Source organism: Lepidothrix coronata, unplaced genomic scaffold (assembly GCF_001604755.1).
Source record: "Lepidothrix coronata isolate B3197 unplaced genomic scaffold, Lepidothrix_coronata-1.0 Scaffold266, whole genome shotgun sequence".
NCBI lineage: Eukaryota > Metazoa > Chordata > Aves > Passeriformes > Pipridae > Lepidothrix > Lepidothrix coronata.
In genome coordinates, this window is record NW_016690446.1 from 855,171 (window position 1) to 863,341 (window position 8,171).

The 8,171-nt window shown below is 48.6% G+C and overlaps 1 long non-coding RNA gene across 1 annotated transcript in view; it reads left to right on the forward strand.

Annotated features, from left to right (window-relative positions):
- The window catches only part of LOC108507705, a 12,394-nt gene extending 4,446 nt beyond the window's left edge, over positions 1-7,948 (forward strand). Inside the window, exons 3-4 of the long non-coding RNA XR_001878240.1 lie at positions 5,934-6,112; positions 7,533-7,948. This is a non-coding gene — a long non-coding RNA (uncharacterized LOC108507705). The remainder of the gene's footprint in view (positions 1-5,933; positions 6,113-7,532) is intronic.
- The last annotated feature ends 223 nt before the right edge of the window (positions 7,949-8,171 follow it).

Below are 8,171 nucleotides of genomic sequence, written 5' to 3' on the forward strand. Positions count from 1 at the left end.
TGGCCTCAGAACATGGCTACCGCTTCTACAACCAAACTACAACTCACCTTCTCTTCTGTTTGCTTGTGGTATGTTTACATCTCGCAGGAGCGCAGATTGGACAAAACTTCAAAACTTCCAGGGGTCACCACCCCCTGGGGTTTTACCATTTTCTTAGCTTCAGGGGGAAAACCTGGTTCAAACTACTACAGCATTGCACATCTTGCAAAGCTGCTTTGGACCACAGCGCCAATAGTTTCTCTCCCCTGGTTTTGTGAGTTCCTCTGCATCCTTCACCTCTGCCTTTGGAATAGCTGTTGCTCAGTTGAATAGTGTTACCAGGTAAGGCATGGGCTCGAGAGAAATGGTGGCACTTCCTTTGCAAATGGTGAAAATGAGCACATGTTGAGGGCAGTGACTTTGAGAGGGCTGGAGGCAGTGCTTTTCTTTTCCCTTTGGGACTCTTGGTGAAGCAGGCTGAAACTTTTCTGGCCTTAGTGTCATGTCTGACGTCAAGGGCAGGTTGATAGGGAAAATAAACAGAAATAAGAGTAGTTCCTTTAAAAATACTTTGTGTTTTCCCCCGGTAAAAAAAAAAGGGGGGGCCTCATCAGATAGTTTGTTTTGGGCTTCTTTTGGCTAAGAACAAAGAAATGAAATAATAAAACCCAATGAACTGCAGAATTTGAGAGACAACCAGAAGCACGACATGCCGTCTGTTCATTGTGACAGGGATGTCCATGTGTTTCTTTGGGATCTGAAATGAAGGGACTTGAGGCAGAGTTCTGTTTTATTTTCCCTGACAGAGGCAAATTGGAAATCATATATTTATTATTATTATTAGGCCCTCTCTAAATGAGCTCATGGTTGTTTTTTCTTTCTGGTTTTGCCTTCTGCTGTCCCTTCCATTTGCAGTCCTGCTCCCCTGCTGCCCACCTTGAACAGGTGCCTTTGGTACTGCCCTGGTCACTGGTGTGGTTTCTGTGGCTGCACGGGGGGTTTCTGAGGGCCCTTCCAGCCCAAAGCATTCTGTGACTCAATGCTGAGCAGTGTGTGTCCAGTGGAGCCTGCAGTGGCAGAGAGGCAGCGAGTGGCATGGGGAGGCTGTTCAGGGTGAGGGATCTGCTATCTCTGCGCCTCAGGGTTTGGTGCCATACCCGGTGTCACCAGCACATGTCGCCTCCACCAAGGCTCCGCATCCCGACTGTCACATCTGCTGAGCGGGATGAGCAGAACCTGGCTCTTGGTTCCATCAGCCAGAGGAAGGAATGAGCCCTGGTGCTGGCCATTGGGGGGACATTGGACTGGTGTTACCATCTGCTCTCTTCCCTTTTGCACTGTGTGATTCTGCCTTGATCAGAGAAGGTATAAAATGAAGCAGGAGGGGGAGCTCGTTTCCTTTCTGTGAGCTCCAGGCTTGAGACAGCTGCAGAGCAGCTTGTTTTCAGATATTCCTACCAAACACAGTCGACTTGAACCTCCCTCGGGCACCTTTGGATCCTTCTGTGCTGCTGCTCCTCTGCTCCTTTACCTGGGAGCTGTGGGCTCTGAAACACCTGGTTACTGGATGGGTTTTTACCTGTACAAGATTTTTTTTCTTAGAAAAGCAATCAGGTCCAATGAAAACACGTTCTGTTTACAAACCACACAGAAGCAGATGTTTTGGTACACTAGTTAATAGGATGCTTTGTGGAAGATGCCAGGAGGTAAATTAGTTGGTTCAGCTGGAGAAATGTGCCAGTTGGTAACATCAGTGCTCGGTGCTGATAATCCTGGACTGTTTTGTTCTGATGCTTAAAGCTTTGTGCCATGTTTTCTGTTGTCCTGCCCCTATGTCTGCCTCTCAGTGTTTTCCACACTTTTAGCAACTCAGTCCCTCTTTGGGAAAATAAAACCTCTCTCACCTACCTCCAGTCTTTCTTTTGTGCAAATAGCAACTCTCTCAGTGTGCAAATGGCCACGTAGCCATGCTACCACATTTTTCTGATATGTTCTGCTAAGGAGCAAATAACTGCTGACAGTTCATTGACTGTCCTTATTTTGGTTTTGTTAGCCCCAAGTCGAGTGGGGTAGTGTAGGTGTCTGTGGGCTGCTTAGGGATTCCTTGGACAGTGGTAGACACTTAAGTGCTTCCTGGGCTTTTCCTGAACTTGTGATGGCTGCACACTCCAGTGGAAAACACACAGAAGGCAATCTGAGACTGTAGAGATCAGTTCAGTGACAGCAGTGTGCCAAGTGATGTCTGCAGCATAAGCCTCTCAGACAGGTAAAGCAACACCTTCCTTTCTTGAGCATGGGCCTAGGAGAGGTTTAGGTCACCACAAGCAAGAAACCAATGAATTTTTGTTTCCCTCTTCAGACTTCTGCCAGCTGTGTACCATCCACAATGTCTTTTGCCTCGATAAATGTAAATGAAATTTGCTAAATCTGCCAGAAAAGCAAAAGCATCTCCAGTTCGCATGGCTGAAGATAGAACATGAAGGTGTACATCCTAGTACCGGGTGTGAATCCTGGTAGTTTGGGGTTGTGTGGTGCCTCTGGTCCTTCAGAAGTCGGGGCAAGGCTGAAGGAAGGAGGGAAGCCCCCATGGCTGCAGGTGAGGACAAGATTGTCTGTTTCAAACCTGCTTAGTCCAGAATTGGGAAAAATGGGAGAACAAGTTTTCTCCCTCTTTCTGTCCAGCACTGGGCAGAAGTTTAAGATGGTGCTGCACTGAGCTCTTTATTTTGTGGTAGATGTTTTTTTCCCTTGGTTTTTAATTTATTTCTAAGTGATGCAGTGAGGAGCAGAAATGAGTGTGTGTGTGTTTGCTTCCCAGCAAATCCAGATGTGACATGGAAAGCATAAGTGAGGATTTCCAGCCTTGACTGCCCAGGCAGTCTGGAAAAGCTTAGTAGCTGAACAATAGGTATTTGTATCACATGTGTGTTTCTCTCTGGGGACCATTGAGTTCACTGTGTGTGAAAGTCGTCCCTGAAGAAGCGACACTGAGCAGTTTTTGATAATTGCAAGTGTAACGTCCTTAACATTCTTAACACAAGACAATATTAAGAATGTCTTTCAAGAGACCCATATGTGTTTGGGTGGCTTTGTACTCTAGACAGTGGATTTGTTAGACTGGCAGAAATGCTTGTCCACCTGGAAGTGTGCTGCCATAATCAATATTCCCTGCTTAAGAATTAATTAGGTTTTTTACCTTTTTTTTTTCCTGTACAGATTGTGGATAGTTTGGGGAAAATATCTGTGATAACTAAATGAAATATGTTTAAGTATTTCCTTTCTAGAGGGGTGGCTTGTTATTTTGTTATGAATCCTCAAGGAAATGAAACCAGAGTCTGATTTGCCATTGGGTCCCTGCAGTTCATAATCTGCTGGACCAGGTTTTTTTTGGACAAGATAGTTATTAACAAAGTGCAAACTCTATCTAAGATGAGCTAAATAGCTACAAAAGAGAAATGGTTTCCAAAGAATTGGATATCGGTTTTCTTTTGGAGTAGCTTTGCCTAAGGCAGGGATGCTCCAGTGTCTGCACCTTCTTCCAGCTTCTTCCCGCGAAGGTGCCACACGAGCACACGTCCCCAGAGCGCCAAACTTGGGGTGTTGTGTATGAAGTGAAAAGCAAAGCAACTTTCCTCCTCTGCAGTACCTCAAGGTTTGCAGTCCTGTGCCAGGCAGTTGTTCTGAGCTGCAGTATTTCCCTGTGCTGAAGCCGAGGGAGAACCAGAGAACCCTCAGCCCACGCCAGGGACTAGACAGGATTTTCTGCCCAGCCCCCTCCAACCCAGCGAGGGGCAGGTTGGGAACGAGGTCCTGTGAGGGCTCTGTTGTGGTGTGGAAGTGGCTTTCACAGACACACTGGCAGCAGCTGAACGTCTGCCAAGGCTACTTTGCTTAAATGTTTTGGTGTCTTGGCTGCACAAATCTTGGATGTGGTGTGAGTGCAGATGTGCTCGAGGCTGGCAGGGCTTTCAGCGTTCCGTGTTGAGAGGGTAGGGTGGTATGTTGGCACACGTGTCATGCGGGAGCTGGCACCCACCTGGGCCACATCCTCACCAAGTTGTACCATCCTTGCCTTGTCAGTGTCACTCAGTTCCTATGCCCCCATTAGACCTATCTGGAGGTTTCCATCGATTGCTCCAACCCCTCCCAAATCAGGGTTTATCTGCCCCAAAGCAGGCTGCCAGCCTGCAAGAGGTTTTTTTTTTCCCTTTGACTTTTTTCCTCTCCAAGTTTGCCATCATGCTGTGGAAGTTGCTCCTGAGAAACTGCTTCTCAAGTGTATTTCATCATTATTGCCTGAGTAACAAGGTTGGGAATAAATGCATTTGCTTTGACTTGATACCAGTTATGGATTACGTGCGGTTATTTTCCTCTGCCAATTTGTTTTGGTAGCCTCTTCCTTTTTCATCTGCCATTCCCTGAAGTTTTGCTTTCGTTATTGCCGTGAAAGTTGCGTGCTGATTTTTACCCTGCTTTTCGAACTGTTACCTTTGGGCAGGCCTCTTCTGAAGACCCCCCAGAGGAAGTAAGGCACACTATAAATTCAACAGCCTTCTGCTTAGTAATGCTTTTCCTGATGAGTGTATTTTGGCATCCGAGGAAGGGAGTGGATGGTGACCGGTGGCTGCTTTCCTCATGCATGGGGATGGGAGCATGTGCCCACGATCAGGGCTCTTTTGTGACCGTCTTTGGTGATGAGTGGCATATGGTTAGAGAATTGCTGTCCAGATTGATTGTTCTGACCACAGAACTCTTTCATTTTGCACTTAGGACTCAAGTGGTCAGGTGATTCTCCTTAACGCAGGGAGCAGGAGTGCTGCCTGTGGCATATATGTTGATTTTTTGGCAGCAGTCAGTCTGGCAGGAGCCAGCCAGGCTGGACTCCATGGTGCGTGGGAGGACAGGACACGACGAGGCCATGCATCGCTGGCTCAAGCAGGGCCGTGTATCAGGAGTGGAGATGGCACTGCCCATGTTCACCTGGTGGAACACCGGGATCTGCTGGGGGTTGTGCTGCGGGGGTTTGGGCAGGAGCTGTGTGGTGCCCTCAGCACTTGCCCTTGTGCAGTCCAAGGAAAGGGCGTTTCATTGCATTCCCAGGAACTGCTCCAGCAGCTGTAGACTTCCCCTTGCATTCTAAGGCTAAGGATGTGGTGACAGCAAGAAGACAATTGGTGGGATTGGAGGCCATTTGCTGCATTTTGGTTAGATGTGTAACTTGAGTAATGCGTGCGTTTTCTAGGAAAAAACATTTCAAAGTAGCAGAATGGTTTTCATAGACACCAAGTGAGTGCCAGGTCACACCATGAGCCTTCAGGCCCTGTAAGTACTGCCAGAGCCTTGGTGAAGCCTTGAAGCGCGACCCAACTGCCGGTGCTCAGTCTCAATCTGGCGCACGGCAGCCCTTGCACCGCCTTGGTGTATCCCGGCAGCCTTTGTGCCACCTCTATGAGTTCTGGCGGGCTTTCTAAAATGAAAACTAAAATAAAGTAAAAAACACCCCCAAAATATACTAAAAAAGAAAATCCATGACAATGCAAAGGGAGCGTACCTGAGTGGTATGCCTAGGCTGCCGAGCTGTGCCGGGAGCTCCTCTGGCAGGAGGAGGGTGGGCAGTGGCAGCGGCCCCGCAGCCCCAGGTGGCAGCCCCGAGCTGGGCTGTGCCCAGAGGGGGCTGTGGGGCCGCTCTGGCTGCGGGGCTGGGGGTGGTGCTGGCCCAGCCCACTGCGGGTCTGTCCCTCTCTGCTGCCCTGCCGAGCAAAAGTGTCCCTGGCCGGCTGGCGGATGCCCCGCGGAGAGAAGAGCCCAGCCCTGGGAAGGCAGGAGACTGGGCTCAAGCTGCTCCGAACTGCTGTGGTGATTGATTTGAAGTTTTGGGATTGGTCGTTTCTGTCACTGCCTTACCATGGGTTCATTTAAAACAATAATTTAAGAAACCCTCGTCTGGACCGCAGGAACCACGAAGTCTGAAGTTCCCGAAGCAGCAAGAGCAACGACAGCAACGGCAAAACTGCTGACCCGGAGAAACCGAAGGGATTAAAGGAAATTGCTGCGAATCAAGAAGCCAAACTTTAGAAAGTGACAGCCCTGAAAGGCTAGGTGGAGCAGAAAAGACTCATTGTTGGGAAATTAGGTGAGTTGCTGCTCGGGGAAAGTAGCCCATGATTTTTCATGAAATACAGTTCTTGGAACTCTGAAATTTTGGGTGATTTCAGTGATTCACAGGAGTTATTTACAGTATTCTGGGCCATGTTAATCGGAACCATTTCACATCTTGTGTTCACCAAGAACACTCACGAATTACCTTGAACAAAATATGCTTTCTTACTGTATTTTAAAATATGCCGTGAAAGCACCCTATATTTGGAGCCTAGCATGTCTGCTCTTAAATCACAATATAGGCTTTTTTCCTTCCTTGAATATCTTTGTGTACCATAGTAACTTTTTCCATCCTCCATGTCAATACCCTGCACATTTAGAGTGTTATTTTCTTGGCCTATAGCAAAGCTTAGCCTGATACCCCTGTTGCCTTTTATGCAAGAAGTAATTTAATGGCCACATTAGCAGCATATTTCCTTGTTAGTGATGCCAATCTGACCAGGGTCTGGCTTGCTACAGTCCTACTCGTGTGCTTGTAGCTCAGCACATTGATGCAATGTGAAACATTTATTTCAGACTTAATATCGACACATATTCTTCTGCCTACCTTTTCATCCTCTCTGTATACATATTGAGAAGAACTTGTTGTTGCCAGCCTGAGTCAAATGAAAATATATTGGTTTGTTAAGGGAAAATATAAATACGTTGTTTTAGTAGGAAGCATTGGGCTTTACAGATAAAGCAAAGGTGGTTCTCTGTGGGGAGAATCTATTTTCTGTTCGGGTTCTACTGCACAAAATTAACATCAGTTTAAAGGCATAGAAGGATGCCTTTAAGATCTTGGATCTTAAAGACCTTGGAGCATGTGAATCTCTTTCCCTGCACCATCCCCAAGAGGTCTAGTCTTGGTACTCGCTGGAATTCTTACTGATTTCTCAAACTTTTGTTCTATACTAGAACAGTTCTGGCAGTGGGAGCAGCTGATGACAATTGTTTGTAATAGACCCTAAAAAGCCCTCCCAGTCTGTGTTTAATGAAACAGCTTGAGTGCTTTGTCACTGGCTTCTTAGGGCTTAAATCCAGAGTTTGAAATGATGCCTTGTGGTTAAGTGAGTGTCTTCCTGATGAATTCGACAGGCATTTGGTGAATTTGGGCTTCTGCAGGTGAATTCAGTCTGGTGTTGTGCTTTTGTTTGTTTCTGTACTTGGGACAGTGAACCAAATGTCTTTTTCCCTCGCCGTCGGCGCTCTGAGGAGACCAAATGTCCAGAATGGTGCCAGTGACTTTGCTTGTGCGCCTGCTGGGTGGAGGAGCTGGTTTGGCTCTGTGTGGCCCTGCTCTGGAGGCCAGCAGGGCGCTCTCTGGGTGCCCTGCAGCGCTGCCCTGGGAGCAGAGCAGCCCACGCTGGGCTGTTCCTCAGGGCAGCTCTTGTACTCTCTCTGGTCCTTTGCAGCGGAGGAGGCGGACCAGCTGAAGAGCCTGTTGCAGCCAAAGCAGCGCAAGCTGGTGCTGGCCGTGCTGAAAGCAGAGGAACTTCCCTGCCACCGGAGATGCTGAGGAAGGGCCAAATTGGTGGTTACCACGACAACCCATGGGCTGTAGCTGAGCTCCACCCACCTCCTGCCCAAGGAGCTGCAGGTAATGGAAAGCCAGCTTGTGACCCCCAACTCTTAAGGGCTTCAAAGACCTTTGGGTCGTTTCTGAGCTCCTTGGAAAGAAACGCCACTGCTCCTGTTCCTGCTGGACCCATGTGGCTGCCTGCATGCTGAGGATGGAGGGGCGGTTGTGCCGAGTTCAAGGGAAAGGGAGGAAGGAGCACACTGTGCATATCCTTTTCCTTTCTGCACATTTGGAGACTAAGCAACTCCTGCAGATATTGGGGCTCTTGGAGTCCTGTGGATGCAGAGTAGGGTGGGGGCCAAGGGGCAGGAGGGCTTTGCAGGGATGATGCTGCCCCAGAGGGACAGGCAAACACGACTTGGGCTCCGGGCTCGCGGTGTCCCGAAACGAAAGCGGGGGCTCTGCAGGCGCAGCGGTTGCAGTGGGGGCTGAGGCAGGGCCCCCGCTCACCACAGCCCCTCCTCGTGGGAAA